Below are 21,392 nucleotides of genomic sequence, written 5' to 3' on the forward strand. Positions count from 1 at the left end.
GCCCTTGATATGAAATGGTCAGCTACTCCCCTGCAGGAAAAAAACAATGTGGTATTATTAAATTGGGCCTTTCACTAGGTTTGGCAATCTAATTTCTCTCTGTAGACATAGCTTTTGGAGAAGCCAAACATCTGGTCAATGCTAACTTGAAAAAATTAGTTAAATCTACAATTGGAGGTTATTATGTCAGTGTTCTTTAGCCCTGGCTGCACATTAGAATCATCTGGGAGAACTCTTAAGAACTGCTGATGTTCAGGATTCTATGCTGAAGATTATGAACAATTTGTCTTCAGTGTGCTTCTTCCTCTTTAGTGCTCCTAAAGCCCTTTGAGTGATTTGAAAGTGCGATCAGAAATAAGAACCTCTGATGTAGACAAATGCCTATACAACTGACTGTTTTTTCTTTTTTCTTTTTTTTTTTCTACATAGCCACTGCATAGGGCAAAGTACTAAAGAGCATAAACTCTGGAACTAGCTCCACCTGGACTTAAATCCCAGCTCTGATGTTTCATAGCTGTGTGACCCTGAGCTGCTTAATCTCACTGTATAGATACCCTGGGGTATCTATAAAGATTAAATGAGTTAATGTGTACAAAGAACTTAGTAAGCACTATATAAATATTAGCTCTGTTGTCCTTTATTGGTATTTCCCTACCAAATGTCTGAACTGAAATTAATTTCAGTGGCCTAATATTATTCTAACAAGATGTATTATTTCCCTGTAACTGCTATAACAAATTACCACAAAGTGGGTGGCTTAAGATAACATAAACTTTTTCTCTCACCATTCTAGAGGTCAGAAGTCTGAAATCATGGTGTCAGCAGTGCTTTGCTCCCTCAGGAATCTCTAAAGGAAAGTCCATTCCTTGTCTCTTCTGTCTTCTGCTGACTGTCAGCATTCCTTGGCTTGAGGTCACATCTCTGCTCTCTGTCTTCACCTTGTCTTCTTTCTATGTGTCTTTATTCTCTTTTTCTGTCCCTTTCTTGTATAAGGATACATGTGATAGCATTTAAGGTACACCAAGACTGTCCAGGATAATCACCTCAAGATCCTTAATTTAATCACATCTTTTGCCATATAGCACAATCTTCACTCTTTTGTTATAAAGTAATATTTACAAGTTCTGGTGATTAAGGCATGGACACATCTTTTCTAAGGGCCACCATTCAACCCATGACACAAGGTCCATAAAAAATATAAGCTTGAATGGGATGCATCACTAACTCATTCCGTGTTTAGTCACCTTTGCTTTTGGCCTGCACATCCCACTCTCTAATATATCCCAAACCATTATTTACAATAATAGGTATCATCTTTGTATATACAGACAAGTGACTGTTCATTGTCAGTGTTTGTTATTTTTTGGGAAGGGCTCCAGGAAGTGAGCCAAGGATTCAGAGGACTAGTTGGCCCAATGCCTTTGGCATGCAGAGAGGCTCCAACAAGGAAAGAACCTCTTGGTGGGTTCTACTCCAAAGGGAATAATTGGGGGAAAATTTGTTTTATGATTAAATGTAACCCAAAACCCTCACCAATTCTGGCTTTATATTTGGAAAAGTCTGATGCTTATTTCAAAAGAGAAGAGTGTGATTGTGCTTTAATCAGGTCTCTTTCAGTTCCAAGTGACAGAAAAGTCAATTCAAATAGGCTGAAGTAAAACTTGAATTTATTAATGCTCATGACTGAAAAATTCCAGCTTTAGGTCCAGATTGATGCAGTGGTTCCAAAGATACCTTCAGGACTCGGTTTCTCTCTCTAGCTCTTGGCTCTGCCTTTACTGGTTCTGTTCTCAAAAAGGCTATCCTTCAGTGGTAGCAAGACTGTAGCATCTAAGAGCTTGTATACTCTCTGATCTAGGACACGTGCAGATGAACACTTCTCAAAAAAAATGTAAGCAAAACCTTATTGGGGTTTTTTGGGTCATGTGCCCATCTCTGAAACAACAAGGTTTTGATTGGCTGAGGGACCTGGAGATTGGTCTGAAATTCTTACCATTCAAGTGCTTTGCTTGATTTAAAGCAGTACGTTTCCAGAGAGCCAGGTAAAAGATCAAAATAGATCCAAAGGAGAGACAACATGAAATCCTGTGTTCTTGACTGTTCCTTGTCTGCCATCATGGAGGGGATGAGCCAAGTCACCTTGGGAGGTGTTTCTCATTGTCACATGCAAGGCAACAAAGCAAGACTGAGAAAAATGTCCTTTCACATTCATTCGAGCATTTTTTTCTCACTCCTCCTCCTGTCCTTCATGTTCCCTGGAGGTATCCAATGACAGGAAATCTCCACATTAAAAAACTCTATCTAAGGTTCTCCTTTTCCCAAGTAAGTCCAGTTTCAAAATGATATCTCTCCTTCATAATCACAATTCTCATTTTCACAGTGAAGTTGATCTTAGGTAGGGCAAGTGCCACCTGATTTGATTAAAGCATTCCTGTGAAGTGTGAATGAGTGACAGCCTCAACTTTCTTTCAGGGAGGTAAGGTTTAATCTTCAATCTTCCGTTTTGTTTTAAGAAAAAAAAATTGGGGGGGGGGAGGATAACTTGTGTCACATTTCTACTCCTCTAAAATCTGTTGCAAATGTAGTCACAGCAGGTTCTAACTCTGCTTCTGAAAGATTGTTGGTCATAGGTATTAGCCATCACTTAGAAGGTAACAAGGAGTAGAGCATCCTGAGGGATTGGGACAAAAGAATAGTGGGTTTCATTAAGAGAATTGGAAAACTGTTAAGATTGGGAAGTTTCCAGGAAAAAGAAACCTTTTGGGGTATGACCAAGCAGGTCTATGTTATGCATGTTCTGGATCTTGAGATCCTGAGAGAAAGAGTGAATCAGGAGGAGAGGCCTGCATAGGGGAATATTATGTAAACAGACAAAAGCCTAAGGCACAAAGACCAGTTTCACTGTTTTTCTTATGCTGGCCCTCAGCTTTATAGAGAGAAACTGATATATTCCCTTGGTTGGGGGGAAAGAAAGAGTCATTAAGTTCTAATATGTATCAGTTCTATTCAATTATACCATTTAATTCTTCCAGCTACCTTCTGAGGTTGACATCATTATTATCCTCCATTTATTAATGGAAAACCGAGGTGTGGAGGAGTTAAGTTGCCAAGGTCATTGTGGTAGTTTTTAAAACTACTGGTAGTTTTTTAAACATATTTTTAATATGTCCACACATAATTTTGATGCAATTTCCTTGAAAATATGGTACCGAATCACCCTCTCTTTGAATGGGGGCCAGAATTTGTGACTTGCTTCTGACAAATACAATGTGGCAAAGTGATGATATGTGACTTTTGACATTAGGTCACAAAAAAGGGGAGCTTCTGTTGGCACTCTATCTTGGATTGCTTGTTCTGGGGGATGCCTACCACAATGTCATGAGGATACCCAAGCTACCCTTTGTTGAAGTGAATGTGGAGAAGGCCCATGTGTGGAGAAGATGAGACCACCTGTCCACACCTAGCCCCCACAATCCAGCTATTTGAATGAGCCATCTTGGAAGCAGATCCTCCAGCCTCAGTCAGACCTTTTATGATTGCAGCCTTGGTCAATACCTTAACTGCAATCTCATGAGGGACCTTGAGTCAGGACTGCCCAGCCAAGCCACTCTTAAGTTCCGGACACATAGGAACTCTAAGTGAAAGCACATGTTTATTGATTTTTTTAAAGATTTTATTTATTTATTTATTTGACAGAGATCACAAGTAGGTAGAGAGTCAGGCAGAGAGAGATGGGGGGAAGCAGGCTCCCTACTGAGCAGAGAGCCCAATGTGGGGCTCGATACCAGGACCATAGTTCATGACCTGAGTTGAACGCAGAGGCTTAACCCACTGAGCCACCCAGGTGCCCCTTTATTGATGTTTCTAACTATTAAGTTTTAGGGTGATTTATTGTGCAACAGTAACAAATAACTAATGTATTTTGGAAGTAGTACATCCACCATCCATTTTCACCTTGCCACAGTTATCCATATAGAAACAACCAAAGAGTTGGTTGTATATACTTACAGGTATATAAAGATAGCAGATATGTACATGAAAAGATGTCCACATCTTTAGGAAATACAAGTTAAAACACAATGAGATATTATTGCAAACCTATCAGAGTGGCTAAAATAAAAACTGACTTACCTTTAAATAAAATGTCTCTTCATGTTTTTTGTCCACTTTATAATTAAATTTGTTTTGTTTTTAATATTGAGTTTTGAGAGTTCTTTATATGTTCTAAATTCTAGTCTTCTGTAAGATATGTGGTTCCCCCCCAAACAGGTAGCTTTTCTTTTCATCCTTTTAACAGGGTCTTATGAAGAGCAGAAGTTTTAAAAGTTTTGATAAAGTCCAGTTTATGATTTTTCTTCTTTTATGGACGGTACTTTGGTGTCAAGCCTAAGACCTCTTTGCCTAGCCCTAGATTCTGATAATTTTCTGGTTGAAAGGCTATCTTTTGTCCATTTAATTGCTTTTCCACCTTTATAAAAATTAGCTGGGCCTATTTGTGTAGGTGTATTTCTGTGTTCTCTGTTCCATTGATTTATGTGTATATCTCTCCACCAATACCACACAGGTTTGATCACTGCCGTTGTGCAATAGATCTTAAAATATAGTAGGCAAATTTCTCCCACTTTATTCTTTTTCAGAATAGCTTTAGTTATTGAAACTCCTTTCCTTTTCAATATAAAATTTAGAAGGATGTTTTCTATATTTATAAAAAAATCTTGTTAGAATTTATAGGAATTTCACTACCAATTTGGGGAGAATTGACATCTTAACTACGTTGACAAATGACAAAGCATTAATGACAGAAATCAAAGAACTAAATAAATCCATGAACATAGTATGTCTCCATTTATTTAGTTCTTTGATTTCTGTCATTAATGCTTTGTAGTTTTCACCATATAAATCCTGTGCATATTTGTTCAGATTTGCACCTAAGTATTTTATTTTTGAACTATTGTAAATGTTACTTTGTATTTTTAATTTCAGTGTCCCTATGTCCATTAAATACATATAGAAATATATCTGAATATAGTGTGTCCTATAAACTTGCTGAATTCACTTATTAGGAGGTTGGGGTTTTTGTTTTGTTTTTTTTTTTTTTTTTGGCCTTATCTTATTGACTGACTAGAATTTTCAGCATTTTGTTAAATAAGAGCGGTGAGAATAAACATCCTTGTCTTGTTCATGATTTTAAAGGGAGAACAGTCATTGACCATTCAGTATAATGTTTCCTGTATATGTGCTTTATTAAATTCAGGAAGCTTTATTCTATTCCTCTTTTCTGAGTTTTTATCATTATTGGGTGTTGAATTTCATCACATATATGTATTTTTTTACAATGACTGATATGATCACAATATTTCTCTTTTTGTTCTGCTAATATAGTTGATTCCATTGATTGATTTTTGAATTTTGTTTATTTATTTGTCAGAGAGAGAGAGAGAGATAGAGAGAGCGCACAAGTAGGTAGAGTGGCAGGCAGAGGCAGAGAGAGAAGCAGGCTCTCGGCTGAGCAAGGAGCTCGATGTGGGACTCGATCCCAGGACCCTAGAATCATGACCTGAGCCAAAGGCAGTAGCTTAACCAACTGAGCCACCCAGACGTCCCTGATTTTTGAATTTTGAACTAGTCTTGCATCCTTGGAATAACCCCACTTACTCCTTCTGCATGATTATTTATATATATTGCTGAATTCTATTGCTGAATTCTGTTTGTTAAAGATTTGTTAAATATTTTTGTGTTCATATTTGTCAGGGTTAGTGATCTATAGTTTTTTTTTTTCTTTGTACTATCTTTGGCTTTTGTATCAGAGTGATACTAGCTTTATAAAATAAAGCAATTATGTAGAATTGGTGTTAATTCTTTAAATGTTTGTAGAATTCTCCAGGGAAATCATTTGGACCTGGGCTTTTTTTTGAGGGGAAGTTTTAAAATTATGAATTAAATTTCCTTAATAGTTATTGGACTATTCAAATTATCTATTTCATTAGGGTGAGCTATGATAGCTGTGTTTTTCAAGGATTGGTTCACTTCATTTAAATTGTCAAATTTATGCATGTAGAGTTGTTCCTGGTATTTCTTTATTATTCTTTTTATGTTTGCAGATTCTGTAATGGTAGCCCCATTTCATTCCTGATTGTGTCTTCTCTCTTTTTCTTTATTAGTCTTTTTAGAAGTATGTACATTTCATTGATCTTTCAAAGAATAGGTCTTTGTCTTATTTGTTTTAGTTGTTGTTTTAATGTTTTGAATTTCACTGATATCTGCTTTATCTTTTTTTTTTGTAGAATTTAGATCTAAAATATCACATACATATTAGACAGTAGAAACATATTAGATAGTAGAAACTTAATGGATGAGAAAATACAGTCCTGAAATATTCTACCTTAACTCTAACCAAGGTTGTATGCTATGAGAAATTTGAATTACATTATTTTTAAAATGGAGTATTTTTTTCTCTCAGAAATAAGATCTTCCCTACAATGAATTTCCAAGTGACAGAGATGTCTTACAATACAAACTTCACTCTAAGGGAGCAGTGAAACATACATAATGGGGTGGAGGAGGACAACACGGGCCTGAAATAAGATATTTATGCCAAGCTACTAGAGTACCAATATCCTATACCTACGTGGCAGCTTTACGGTACACAAAAGAACTAAAATCTCTGACAAGTCCATTGACTTCAGACTGGGAGCACGCTTTAAAAAAAATAAGCTTAAGACTTCATGACAATGTAAATGTATCATTATCCTAAGATCAATACTTTGACACAAGTAGGTCACACTTAAGAACAGCATTTCCCAAATGATTTCATGGAATTATGAACTATTAACATGAGCTAATGATATGGTCTATTAAAAGTTATTACTAAGACACAAAACAAAGAATTATTTGGTCAAAAATTTGGGAAATGGTAGAATTGAGAAAGGGTTTCTTTTACAATAGAATTTCTTTTTTCTTTCTTTTTTTTTTTAAATTTCTTTTCAGTGTACCAGAATTCATTGTCTATGTACCACACCCAGTGTTCCATGCAATATGTGCCCTACATAATATCCACCACCAGGCTCACCCAACCTCCCACTCCCCACCCCTTCAAAACCCTCAGATTGTTTTTCAGAGTCCATAGTCTCTCATGGTTCATCTCCCCCTCTGATTTCCCCTAACTCCCTTCTCCTCTCCATCTCCCCATGTCCTCTGTGTTATTTCTTTTTTTTTTTTTAAAGATTTTTATTTATTTATTTGACAGACAGAGATCACAAGTAGGCAGAGAGGCAGGCAGAGAGAGAGGAAGGGAAGCAGCCTTCCGGCTGAGCAGAGAGCCTGATGTGGGGCTCGATCCCAGGACCCTGGGATCATGACCTGAGCCGAAGGCAGAGGCTTAACCCACTGAGCCACCCAGGTGCCCCTCCTCTGTGTTATTTCTTATGCTCCACAAATAAGTGAAACCATATGATAATTGACTCTCTCTGCTTGACTTATTTCACTCAGCATAATCTCTTCCAGTCCCATCCATGTTGATACAAAAGTTGGGTATTCATCCTTTCTGATGGAAGCGTAATACTCCATAGTGTGTATGGACCACACCTTCCTTATCCATTCATCCATTGAAGGGCATCTTGGTTCTTTTTTTTTTTTAAAGATTTTATTTATTTATTTATTTGACAGACAGAGATCACAAGCAGGCAGAGAGGCAGGCAGAGAGAGTGGGGGAAGCAGGCTCCCCGCTGAGCAGAGAGCCCGATGCGGGACTCGATCCCAGGACCCCAGGTTCACGACCTGAGCCGAAGGCAGACGCTCCAACCCACTGAGCCACCCAGGCGCCCCTGGCACCTTGGTTCTTTCCACAGTTTGGCGACCGTGGCCATTGCTGCTATAAACATTGGGGTACAGATGGCCCTTCTTTTCACTACATCTGTATCTTTGGGGTAAATACCCAGTAGTGCAATTGCAGGGTCATAGGGAAGCTCTATTTTGAATTTCTTGAGGAATCTCCACACTGTTCTCCAAAGTGGCTGCACCAACTTGCATTGCCACCAACAGTGTAAGAGGGTTCCCCTTTCTCCACATCCTCTCCAACACATGTTGTTTCCTGTCTTGCTAATCTTGGCCATTCTAACTGGTGTAAGGTGATATCTCAATGTGGTTTTAATTTGAATCTCCCTGATGGCTAGTGATGATGAACATTTTTTCATGTGTCTGACAGCCATTTGTATGTCTTCATTGGAGAAGTGTCTGTTCATATCTTCTGCCCATTTTTTTATATGATTGTCTGTTTTGTGTGCATTGAATTTGAGGAGTTCTTTATAGATCCTGGATATCAACCTTTTGTCTGTACTGTTATTTGCAAATATCTTCTCCCATTCCGTGGGTTGCCTCTTTGTTATGTTCACTGTTTCCTTTGCTGTGCAGAAGCTTTTGATCTTGATGAAGTCCCAAAAGTTCATTTTCACTTTTGTTTCCTTCACCTTTGGAGACATATCTTGAAAGAAGTTGCTGTGGCTGATATCGAAGACGTTACTGCCTATGTTCTCCTCTATGATTTTGATGGATTCCTGCCTCACGTTGAGGTCCTTTATCCATTTCGAGTTTATCTTTGTGTATGGTGTAAGAGAATGGTCGAGTTTCATTCTTCTACATATAGCTGTCCAATTTTACCAGCACCATTTATTGAAGAGACTATCTTTTTCCCCTTGCATATTTTTTCCTGCTTTGTCGAAGATTATTTGACCATAGAGTTGAGGGTCCATATCTGGGCTCTCTACTCTGTTCCACTGGTCTATGTGTCTGTTTTTATGCCAGTACCATGATGTCTTGGTGATCACAGCTTTGTAGTAAAGCTTGAAATAAGGCAACATGATGTCCCCAGTTTTGTTTTTCTTTTTCAACATTTCCTTAGCAATTTGGGGTCTTTTCTAATTCCATACAATTTTAGGATTGTTAGCTTCAGCTCTTTGAAAAATGCTGGTGGAATTTTGATCAGAATGGCATTGAAAATATAGATTGCTTTAGGCAGTATAGAAATTTTAGCAATTTTTTTTAATTTTTTAATCTTTTTATAAACATATAATGTATTATTAGCCCCAGGGGTACAGGTCTGTGAATCGCCAGGTTTACACACTTCACAGAACTCACCATAGCACATACCCTCCCCAATGTCCATAAAACCACCACCCTCTCCCTACACCCCTCCCCCCGGCCACCCTCAGTTTGTTTTGTGACATTAAGAGTCTCTTTTGGTTTGTCTCCCTCCCAATCCCATCTTGTTTCATTTATTCTTCTCCTACCCCCCAACACCCTCCCCATTCTTTCTTCACTTCCTCATATCAGGGAGATCATATGATAGTTGTCTTTCTCCAATTGACTTATTTCGCTAAGCATAATACCCTGTAGTTCCATCCACGTCGTTGCAAATGGCAAGATTTCATTTCTTTTGATGGCTGCATAGTATTCCATTGTATAAATATATACCACATCTTCTTTACCCATTCATCTGTCGATGGACATCTAGGTTCTTTCCATAGTTTGGCTATTGTGGACATTGCTGCTTTAAACATTTGGGTGCCTGTGCCCCTTTGGATCACTACGTTTGTATCTTTAGGGTAAATACCTAGTAGTGCAATTGCTGGGTCATAAGGTAGCTCTCTTTTCAACTTTTTGAGGAACCTCCATGCTGTTTTCCAGAGTGGTTGCACCAGCTTGCATTCCCACCAACAGTGTAGGAGGGTTCCCCTTTCTCCACATCCTCGCCAGCATCTGTCATTTCCTGACTTGTTAATTTTAGCCATTCTGACTGGTGTGTGGTGGTATCTCATTGTGGTGTTGATTTGTATTTCCCTGATGCCGAGTGATGTGGAGCACTTTTTCATGTGTCTGTTGGCCATCTGGAGTCTTCTTTGCAGAAATGTCTGTTCATGTCCTCTGCCCACTTCTTGATTGGATTATTTGTTCTTTGGGTGTTGAGTTTGCTAAGCTCTTTATAGATTTTGGATACCAGCCCTTTATCTGATATGTCGTTTGCAAATATCTTCTCCCATTCTTTTGGGTGTCTTTTGGTTTTGTTAACTGTTTCCTTTGCTGTGCAAAAGCTTTTGATCTTGATGAAGTCCAATAGTTCATTTTTGCCCTTGCTTCCCTTGCCTTTGGCGATGTTCCTAGGAAGAAGTTGCTGTGGCTGAGGTCGAAGAGGTTGCTGCCTGTGTTCTCCTCAAGAATTTTTATGGGTTCCTTTCTCACATTGAGGTCCTTCATCCATTTGAAGTCTATTTTTGTGTGTGGTGTAAGGAAATTGTCCAGTTTCATTTTTCTGCGCGTGGCTGTCCAATTTTCCCAACACCATTTGTTGGAGAGGCTGTCTTTTTTCCATTGGACATTCTTTCCTGCTTTGTCGAAGATTAGTTGACCATAAAGTTGAGGGTCTATTTCTGGTCTCTCTATTCTGTTCCATTGATTTATGTGTCTGTTTTTGTGTCAGTACCGTACTGTCTTGATGATGACAGCTTTGTAATAGAGCTTGAAGTCCGGAATTGTGATGCCACCAACTTTGGCTTTCTTTTTTAATATTCCTCTGGGTATTTGAGGTCTTTTCTGGTTCCATATAAATTTTAGGATTATTTGTTCCATTTCTTTGGAAAAAAATGGATGGGATTTTGATAGGGATTGCGTTAAATGTATACATTGCTTTAGGTAGCATAGACATTTTCACAATATTTGTTCTTCCAATCCATGAGCATGGAACATTTTTCCATTTCTTTGTGTCTTCCTCAATTTCTTTCATGAGTTCTTTATAGTTTTCTTAGTATAGATTCCCTCTTTGGTTACGTTTATTCCTAGGTATCTTATGGTTTTGGGTGCAATTGTAAATGGGATTGACTCCTTAATTTCTCTTTCTTCTGTCTTGTTGTTGGTATAAAGAAATGAAACTGATTTTTGTGCATTGATTTTATATCCTGACACTTTACTGAATTCCTGTACAAGTTCTAGCAGATTTGGAGTGGCGTCTTTTGGGTTTTGCACATATAGTATCATATCATTTGCAAAGAGTGATAGTTTGACTTCTTCTTTGCCGATTTGGATGCCTTTAATTTCTTTTTGTTGTCTGATTGCTGAGGCTAGGACTTCTAGTACTATGTTGAATAGCAGTGGTGATAATGGACATCCTTGCCATGTTCCTGACCTTAGAGGAAAAGCTCTCAGTTTTTCTCCATTGAGAATGATATTTGCAGTGGGTTTTTCTTAGATGGCTTTGATGATATTGAGGTATGTACCCTCTATCCCTACATTTTGCAGAGTTTTGATCAGGAGGGGATGCTGCACTTTGTCAAATGCTTTTTCAGCATCTATTGAGAGGATCCTATGGTTCTTGTTCTTTCTTTTATTAATGTATTGTATCACATCGATTGATTTGCAGATGTTGAACCAGGCTTGCAGCCCTGGAATAAATCCCACTTGGTCATGGTGAATAATCCTTTTAATGTACTGTTGGATCCTACCGGCTAATATTTTGGTGAGAATTTTTGCATCTGTGTTCATCAAGGATATTGGTCTGTAATTCTCTTTTTTGATGGGATCCTTGTGTGGTTTTGGGATCAAGGTGATGCTGGCCTCATAAATTGAGTTTGGAAGTTTTCCTCCCATTTCTATTTTTTGGAACAGTTTCAGGAGAATAGGAATTAATTCTTCTTTAAATGTTTGATAGAATTCCCCTGGGAAGCCATCTGGCCCTGGGCTTTTGTTTGTTTGGAGATTTTTGGTGATTGCTTCAATCTCCTTACTGGTTATGGGTCTGTTCACGTTTTCTGTTTCTTCCTGGTTCAGTTTTGGCAGTTTATATGTCTCTAGGAATGCATCCATTTCTTCCACATTGTCAAATTTGTTGGCGTAGAGTTGCTCATAATATGTTCTTATAATTGTTTGTATTTCTTTGGTGTTGGTTGTGACCTCTCCTCTTTCATTCATGATTTTATTTATTTGGGTCCTTTCTCTTTTCTTTTTGATAAGTCTGGCCAGGGGTTTATCAATCTTATTACTTCTTTCAAAGAACCAGCTCCTAGTTTCATTGATTTGTTCTATTGTTTTTTTTTTTTTGTTTCTATTTCATTGATTTCTGCTCTGATGTTAATTATTTCTCTTCTCCTGCTGGGTTTAGGCTTTCTTTGTTGTTCTTTCTCCAGCTCCTTTAGGTGTAGGGTTAGGTTGTATATAACAGTGTTTATTTTTCCCATCCATGAGCATGGAATGGTCTTCCATCTTTTTGTGTCTTCTTCAACTTCTTTCATGAGTGTTCTGTAGTTCCTTGAGTACAGATCCTTTACCTTTTTGGTTAGGTTTATTCCCAGATATCTTATGGTTCTTGGTGCTATAATAAATGGGATCAATTCTCTAGTTCCCCTTTCTGCATTTTCATTTTTAGTGTATAAGAAAGCAACTGATTTCTGTACATTGACTTTGTATCCTGCCACATTACAGAATTGCTGTTTGAGTTCTAGTAGTTTTGGGGTGAAGTCTTTTGGGTTTTCCATATAAAGTATCATGTCATCTATGAAGACAGAGAGTTGACTTCTTCATTGCCAGTCTGAATACCTTTTTTTCTCTTTGTGTCTGATTGCTCTTGCTAGGACTTCTAATACTATGTTGAACAAGAGTGGCGAGAGTGGGCATCCTTGTCGTGTTCCTGATCTCAAAGAGAAGGCTGTCATCTTTTTCCCATTGAGGATGATATTTGCCATGGGTTTTTAATAGGTAGATTTTATGAAGTTGAGGAATGTTCCCTCTATCCCTGTACTTTGAAGAGTTTTAATCAGGAACGGATGCTGGATTTTGTTAAATGCTTTTTCTGTATCAATTGAGAGGACCATGTGGTTCTTCTCTCTTCTCTTATTGATTTGTTCTATCACATTGGTTGATTTGTGAATGTTGAACCACACTTGCAACCCAGGGATGAATCCCATCTGGTCATGGCGGATAATCTTTTTAATGTGTCGTTGGATCCTATTAGCTAAGATCTTGTTGAGAATCTTAGCATCCATATTCATCAGGGATATTGGTCTGAAATTCTCCTTTTTGGTGGGGTCTTTGCCTGGTTTGGGAACCAGGGTAGCTGGTTTCATAAAAAGAGTCTAGAAGTTTTCCTTCTGCTTCAAGTTTTTGAAACATCTTCAGGAGAATAGGTATTTTTTCTTCGTTGACTGTTTGGTAGAATTCCCCAGGGAATTCATCAGCTCCTGGGCTCTTGTGTTTTGGGAGGTTTTTCATCACTGCTTCAATCTTGTTACTAGATATTGGTCTATTCAGGTTGTTCATTTCTTTCTGGTTCAATTTTGGAAGTTTATAGTTTTCCAGGAGTACATCCATTTCATCTAGGTTGCTTAACTTATTAGCATATAACTGTTAATAATTTCTGATGAGTGTTTCTATTTCCTTAGTGTTAGTTGTGATCCCTCCCTTTTCATTCATAATTTTATTAATTTGGGGCTTTTCTCTTTTCTTTTGGATTAGTTTGGCCAATGGTTTAGTGATCCTATTGATTCTTTCAAAAAAACCAGCTTCTAGTTTCATTGATGCATTCTACTGTATCTCTAGTTTCTATCTCATTGATCTCTGCCCTAATCTTGATTATTTCCCTTCTTGTGTGTGGAGTTGGCTTAATTTGTTGTTGATTCTCCAGATCTTTAAGGTGTAAAGACAGCTGGTGTATTCTGGATTTTTCAATTCTTTTGAGGGAGGCTTGGATGGCTATGTATTTCCCCTTTAGGACTGCTAAATCCCATAGGTTTTGGACCAAAGTGTCTTCATTCTCATTGGTTTCCATGAGTTGTTTAAGTTCTTCTCTGATTTCCTGGTTGATCCAAGCATTCTTAAGCAAGGTGGTCTTTAGCTTCCAAGTGTTTTAATTCCTTTCAAACTTTTCCTTGTGGTTGAGCTCCAGTTTCAAAGCATTGTGATCTGAGAATATGCAGGGAATAATCTCAATCTTTTGGTATTGGTTGAGCCCTGATTTGTGACCCAGTATGTGGTCTATTCTAGAGAAGGTTCCATGTGCACTCAAGAAGAATGAGTATTCTGTTGTTTTAGGGTGGAATGTTCTGTATATATCTGTGAGGTCCATCCGGTCCAATGTGTCCTTCAATGCTCTTGTTTCTTTATTGATTTTCTGCTTGGATGATCTGTCTAGAGTGGCATGTTAAGATCTCCTATTACTAATGTATTCATATCAATATGACTCTTTATCTTGATTAATAGTTTTCTTATGTAATTGGGTACTCCCATATTGGGGGCATGGATATTTACAATTGTTAGATGTTCTTGGTGGATAGTCCCTTTAAGAATTATGTAGTGTCCTTCTGTATCTCTGACTATGGTCTTTAGTTTAAAATCTAATTTATCTGATCTGACAATTGCTACCCCAGCCTTCTTTTGAGGCCCATTGGCATGAAAGATGCTTCTCCATCCCTTCACTTTCAGTCTGGATGTATTCTTAGGTTCAAAATGGGTCTCTTTGAGACAAAATATGGATAGGCCCTGTCATTTTATCCAATCTGCAACCCTGTGCCATTTTATGGGTGCATTTAGGCCATTCACATTGAGAGTGATTATTGAGAGGTACGTTTTTATTGACATCATGTTACCTGTGAAGTCTTTGTTTCTATAGATTGTCTTCATATATTTCTGTTCAATGATATTCTTGGTTTTTTCCCCTCTTTTATAGAGCCCCTTTTAATATTTCTTGCAGTGCTGGCTTGGTGGTCACATACTCTTTTAAACCTTGCAGTTCTTGGAAGCTCTTTATCTCTCCATCCATTTTGAATGTCAGTCTTGCTAGATAAAGTATTCTTGGCTGCATGTTCTTCTCATTTAGTGTCCTTAATACATCTTGCCAGCCCTTTCTGGCTTGCCAGATTTCTGTGGACAGGTCTGATGTTATTCTGATGGGCTTTCCTCTGTACGTAAGGAATGTCTTCCCTCTAGCTGCTTTCAAGAGCTTCTGTCTAAAATTATGACTCATCATTTTCACAAACAGCTGTCTCAAGGTCTTTCTAGATTCTATGATCTTGGAGGGGAGACCTTTTTGCCTCTAGTACATGAACACTGGTTCCATTCGCTAGATTGGGAAAATTTTCATGGAGAATTTGTTCAACTATATCCTCTAGTCTTCTTTCTTTCTCCTCCCCCTCAGGGATTCCAATAATGCTGACATTGGAATGTTTCATGGTGTCATTTATTTCCCTGAATCTGTTTTCATGGCTTCTAAGCTGTTTGTTCCAGGCTTCTTCCTGATCCTTTTTCTCTATCAGTTTGTCCTCCATATCACTAATTCTATCTTCTGCCTCAGTTACCCTAGCTTTTAGTGAATTTAGATTAGATTGGAGGGCAGAGTGCAAAAGGCTGTGGTTCTAGAGAGTGCCGGCTCGCGTCCACACCAGAATCCCTCATGGGTGCCTCCACCCAGATGCTCTCAGGCATGCTGGTGGCTCAGGGACCAAGACCTGGCTTCTTTGTTGTGCTCTCTGATTGCTCGCCCATGGTGGCAGTCCTGGGTCCATCGACTTAAGTCCTTGTCCCTAACCACCCAATTCCACCAATTTCCCCTTAAGATCTTTTGCTCTTTTTGAGTGCTTTCAAGCAGACTCCAAGTTAATGCTCATTCCCAATCACAGTGCACTCTCATATTGGGGTATTACTTTCCGATGGGTCACTTCTGGTGGCTCCCTCCCCTTTTTGTTTATATTCCGATATCAGTCCTATGTTCCCACTCTGCTTTACCTGTCCACTGGTGTCTTCTGCCCCCGTAGAGATCCAGAAGTGTATAATTCTAATCTTAGGCTGATTTCATGGGTGATCAGAGTTCTTTTGTAGGTAATCAGCTTACTTTAGGGGACAGGTTGAAACAGAGCCTCCTACTTCTCTCCCTTCTTGTCTCCTCCAATGTCTGCTTTATCTTTATCTTTATTATTGCCTTTCTTCTGCCTCCTTTGGGAGTATTTGGTGTTATGCTTTTCTTTTTTCCTAGATTCCTAAGGTGGGAGCTTTGAGATCTTTCCTATTTTCTGTTGTATGCATTTAGAGCTATAGACTTCCCTCCCAGCACCGATTTAGCTGTGTCCTACAAATTTTGATATGTTGTAATTTTCATTTTTAATGAGTTCAATATAGTTTTTTATTTCCCTTGAGGCTTCATCTTTGAACTATAAATTATTTGGAATTATGCAGTTAAGTTCCCATGTTTTGGAGATTTTCTTGTTATCTTTCTGTTTGATAGAGTTGGTGAGAAGTGGTCAGATTCTAGAAATATTTTGATTGTGGAGCTGACAGGATTTGTCAATAGATTTAATATCGGGTATGAGAGAGAGAGAGAAAGAGAGAGAGGTCAACAGCGGTTCAATCTGCACAATTGGAAGAATGAACTTGTCATTTACTGAGAAGGGGCAGCCTTAAGGACGTGCAAATTTTGGGAAAAGTGGGGGATCATGGGTTTGGGTTTGGATGATTAAGTTTGAGATATCCTTTTTTTTTAAAGATTTTATTTACTTATTTGTCAGAGAGAGAGAGAGAGAGAGAGAGCACACAAGCACGCAGAGTGGCAGGCAGAGGAGGCAGAGAGAGAAGCAGGCTCCCCACTGAGCAAGGAACCCAATGCAGGACTCAATCCCAGGACCCTAGGATCATGACCTGAGCCGAAGGCAGCCACTTAATGGACTGAGCCACCCAGGTGTCCCTTGAGATATCCTTTTTTATCTAGTTTTTAAAATCTAGTTTACTAGATGTCTAGTGGAACATTGGCTATATGAATCTGAGTTCAAGGACATAAATTTGGGAGTTTTCATTCTGTATATGATACTTAAAGATATGAGACTAGATGTGGTCCCATCTACAGTGGCTAGAAATAAAGAAGAGAGTCCTGAGCCCTGGAGAACTCTAATATTTAGAGGTCAAGGAGATAAAGAGAAACCATCAAAGGAAAATGAGAAAAAATCGATAAAGTAGAAGAAAAACAAACAGAAAGTGGTATACTGGAGGTTGAGTGAAGAAAGTGTTTCCAGAAGGATAGAGTGATTAATTTGTCAAACAAGAAGAGAACAGAAAATTGACTCTTAGGTATGGAAATGTGGAGATCTCTGGTGGTTTTGCCAAGGTCAGTTTCTACAGCAGGGGAGGGAGGAAGGAAGAAGAGAAGACAAAGAGATGGCAAGTATAGGCAGCTATTTGAAGGAGTTTTACTGTAAAGGAAAGCAAAACAATGCAGTGGTGGGTGAAGGGGGACATGGGCTGAGGGAGTCATTACTAGACATAACAAGCAAATATATACATGGGAAACTTGTATTTAAACATAGAGTTTGAATTTACTTTGATTGACAATGAAGTCTAAAATTTCATATAGTGAAAAGTCTTCAATAGGCTTGATAATCTTAGCAAGAGGATTTATATTTGAAGAAGACTTAGTTAAATATGAGTTGGTCTACGGAAGATGTGTAATTTAAAGGTTGTTTCTTTGGTTTAATTTGGATTTGCAATTTCAGTTAACCCTTTCCAATAAGAGTCCCCCAAATGAATATTTACTTAGCAGTGATAGAAAACTTTATATTTACAGAGTACTTATCAGTTTCTGTATCAGAACAAACACAAAAGAATGAAAATGTCGTTAGCAGTGTAGGAGGGAATTAAACCAAAGTGGTCCCAAACCAGGGAAACTGAGTCTTAGGGCATATGCGGGATCTGAAGGTGAGACTCACCAGCAACCCTCCACTGGTATTAATCTTCAACCTCTTGGGCTGCTTTACTCTGTTTTCCTTTCTCTTCATTGTTTTTTTAATTGCTTTCTTCATTGAAACATCTATTTTGAACTGCTTCCAGCTTTCCAGCTATCAGGCAGCAGAGTCATTTCTATCAGAAGGATTTTATTGGTTCTCCAGGGTTCCTGGCTTTCTAGAACCTATCACTTGTGCTCTGTTTCACCAACTCTCTTTTCCTTTTCCCACTGAGAAATCCAGTGAGGCTACATTTCCTTGCTTTCCTTAAGGTTGGTGGCCAGAGGCAGTGGCCAGAGGAGTGAAGGAGGAAGTCATCTCTATCCCACTTCTAGCTTGTGGGTTGGCCATAGGGAAAACCTGTACACACTCCTCCATGCTCCCTCTCTCTGTTTGCCTGCCAAAAGAGGAAGATGCTTAGGACAAGTGTGGGTCTTGAATGATTGTGGCGCAGAGCACCAGCCCTGAACAGCATTGCACAGGGGCACCAGCAAGAGATGAACTTTTATTATGTGGAAACTCTGATACTTTAGAGTTGTTTATTATAGCCGTGAGCCTGTTCTGGTTATTATGTACTCCTTTGGATGAGATGCAGTGAGTTTTGGCTTTGCATTTAGACTTATAAAGTCCAGAAGTTAGGGGCGCCTGGGTGGCTCGGGGTTTTGTTCTTGTTGCTGCCTGTTGTCATAGTTGTTTGTTTACTTAGTGACTTTTCTGAACTCATTCACTGAAGTCTTTAAATATTTTATTTATTTATTTGGGAGACTAAGAGAGAGCATGAGTAGGGGGAGGAGGGGCAAAGGCAGAGGGAGAAGCAGGCTCCCCGCTGAGCAGGGAGCCCCATGCAGGGCTCCATCCCAGGACCCTGAGATCATGACCTGAGCCGAAGGCAGATGCTTAACTGACTGAGTCACCCAGGTGTCCCATCTCTGAAGTCTTGATTGTTGTAGTCACTGAAGTCACTGCTTGGTTAGCTCAAGGATCAGTTAGCAGTGGGTCAGAGCCTTACCTAAACACCTGGATCAAATGTCTCCCGGCTTTTGCCAAGAGCCTCTGTATGCCATAATCACCCATGTAATTTATAGTTCTGCTTTTAGCCTCATTAGCTACTTGGGAAAACCCCGAGGTCAATCAGAGGTGAGAGTTTAAGACATTTTCAGGTGTGTTTTTGAACTTATGCATGGTCCTATGAATGTGCATGGCGGTCTAGATTCCCAGAAATATACCTGAGATTTTCAAAACCCCTTATGGGCGTCTCATTCTTCTGTCTTTCCTTTAAAGATTTTTGGTGAGTTTATTATTTGTCCTACCTATTATCTGTTGCTTCGGGCCACTGTCCTGGTAAAACATTCAAAAACATCCCCCTGGCCCAGAAACATTTAGCACTGGGTACGTTTGAATGAGGTGGTGTAAGACTAGCCTTTTGAGCAGTCTTCTAGGGAACCACTAGACAGGTCGAATGATGATTTCTCTTTGGGATTGAGGCTTTGAAAGAGATCCAGCCCCATTTGCCTCCCTCCAGTCCCGGGAATGTGGGCTGTTACCTTTCAGCTTCTGCCACGCTGAAAAGTGGGAAGTGGGACTAGGATAAATGAAAAGGCCACAATGTTTGTTGCCCTTCCTGACGTCCAGATATTCTCTTGCTTAAATTCTCCCCAGGTTGCTGTAAGCCTTTGGCTGATACTGAGTTTTGAAAAAGTTGATTCTGACTTTTTCTTTTTTGGCCAGTTTTTTCTTTGCTTTTATGGAGGGGTGAACTCTCGGAGGTTCTCCTGCTATTCCACTCCCTTAATTAATTTTCACACTTAAGAGTGTTTCTAAAATTTGGGAGGGGATGTTCCATAAGTTGGTTTTAAAGTTCATATGAAGAAATAAATAAGGATAAATTGAAAATCCTCAAAAACAGTAATAATGTAAGAATGCCTCATCCACCCACCATGCCTGGCTGGTTCAGTCAGTAGAGCCTACAACTCTTGATCTTGGGGTTGTGAGTTTTAGCGCCATGTTGGGAATAGAGTTTACTTTGAAAATAGTAATCCCACCTAGCTTTTTTTTTTTTAAGATTTTATTTATTTACATATTTGACAGAGAGTTAGAGAGAGAGCACAGTAGGCAGGACTGCAGGGAGAGGGAGAGGGAGAAGCAGGCTCCCTGTGGAGCAAGGAGTCTGATGCAGGGACTCGATCCCAGGACCCTGGGATTATGACCTGAGCAGAAGGCACATGCTTAACTGATTGAGCCACCCAGGTGCCCCTGCCCCACCTGGTATTAAGATATATATTAAAAGTACAATTATTAAGGCAGTGTAGTAGTGACAGTAAATAGATCAATGGGACAGAATCAAGAGTCCAGAAAAAGAACCAATTTTTATAATTTAGTACATAATACCCATGGAAGTGCATGTCAGTGAAAGAAGACAGTTTAGAAAATTTACTAGCATTAGGAAAAATATTACGTTGGATTTTTTTTTTTTAAGATTTTATTTATTTATTTGACAGAGATCACAAGTAAGCAGAGAGGCAGACAGAGAGAGAGGGGAAAACAGAGCTGAGCGCAGAGCCTGACTCAGGGCTCGACCCCAGGACCCTGGGATCATGACCTGAGCTGAAGGCAGTGGCTTAACCCACTGAGCCACTCAGGCACCCCTTATGCTGGATTCTTATCTAACTTCTTACAACAAAAGAAATTCCAGATGTATCGAAGTTTAAACATAAAATACACAATCATGAAATAATGGGAAAATAGCTCTGAGAGGTTACAAGACTTTGGAACCACCCTAAATATCCATCAAAGTAAAATAGATAAACATATGTGGTATATTCATACCTGATGGTAATATAAAACAATGGAAATATATGAACTATAGCTTATATACAAAAGCATGCTTGAATCTGAGAAATATGATGAGTTAAAGAAATAAGACATTAAGGGATACTCTAAGAATCATAGAATATCACTCCATTTGTATGGAATTAAAAATGAACAAAATAAATTATTTTTTTAAGGCATGCATCCAAATGTGGCAAAATTGTAAAGAAGTAAAAAGAAGTGGTTATTATAAAAAATCAGGTTGGTGGTTACCTCTGGGTGAATAAAGAGAATATATGGTGAATAGAGAAGCCTCTGATGGTGAAGGGAAGTTCTAGTTCTTGATTTGTTAAGCGACTACATGAGTGTTTGTTATGCATTAAACTATTTATGTAGGTTTATGAGCTTACCTGTATGATTGTTATATTGCACCATTAAAGAAGAAAAATTATAAAGAAAATGTAGCTGCTTTCTAGTATTTAACATTGTATTTTGGGCAAATCTTATTTAGAGGCTGTTTATATATTTTTAATCCCATTTTCCTAGATTCTTCTAGATTCATGCTTCCTAACAGGCAGAGGAATCTCTTTCTTTTCTCAAGAGATTCTGCAGTCCACCTCCTAGGAAATGCCACAATATCGGTAATTAAATCATTTCAGAGCGACATATAGAAAGCTGTATGATCAGCTATCAAAATGTCATCCCACTGCTGCAGGGGCAAGCAAGGCTCTCCCTTTCTCCAGTGTCATCTGGTTTTCATTTGTAGATTGATATAAAGCTGAGCTCCAATCCTGGTCTCATAGGATTGAATTTATTAACTGCTGAATGGAGATGAAATTTACC

General features: G+C 38.7%; 1 protein-coding gene across 1 annotated transcript in view; it reads left to right on the plus strand.

Moving 5' to 3' along the window:
- The window catches only part of SRD5A2 (steroid 5 alpha-reductase 2), a gene marked incomplete at both ends in the record, with an annotated part of 46,128 nt that overhangs the window by 14,188 nt on the left and 10,548 nt on the right, over positions 1–21,392 (plus strand). The window lies entirely within an intron of this gene.

Source organism: Martes martes, assembly GCF_963455335.1.
Source record: "Martes martes genome assembly, chromosome: 9".
Taxonomy (NCBI): domain Eukaryota; kingdom Metazoa; phylum Chordata; class Mammalia; order Carnivora; family Mustelidae; genus Martes; species Martes martes.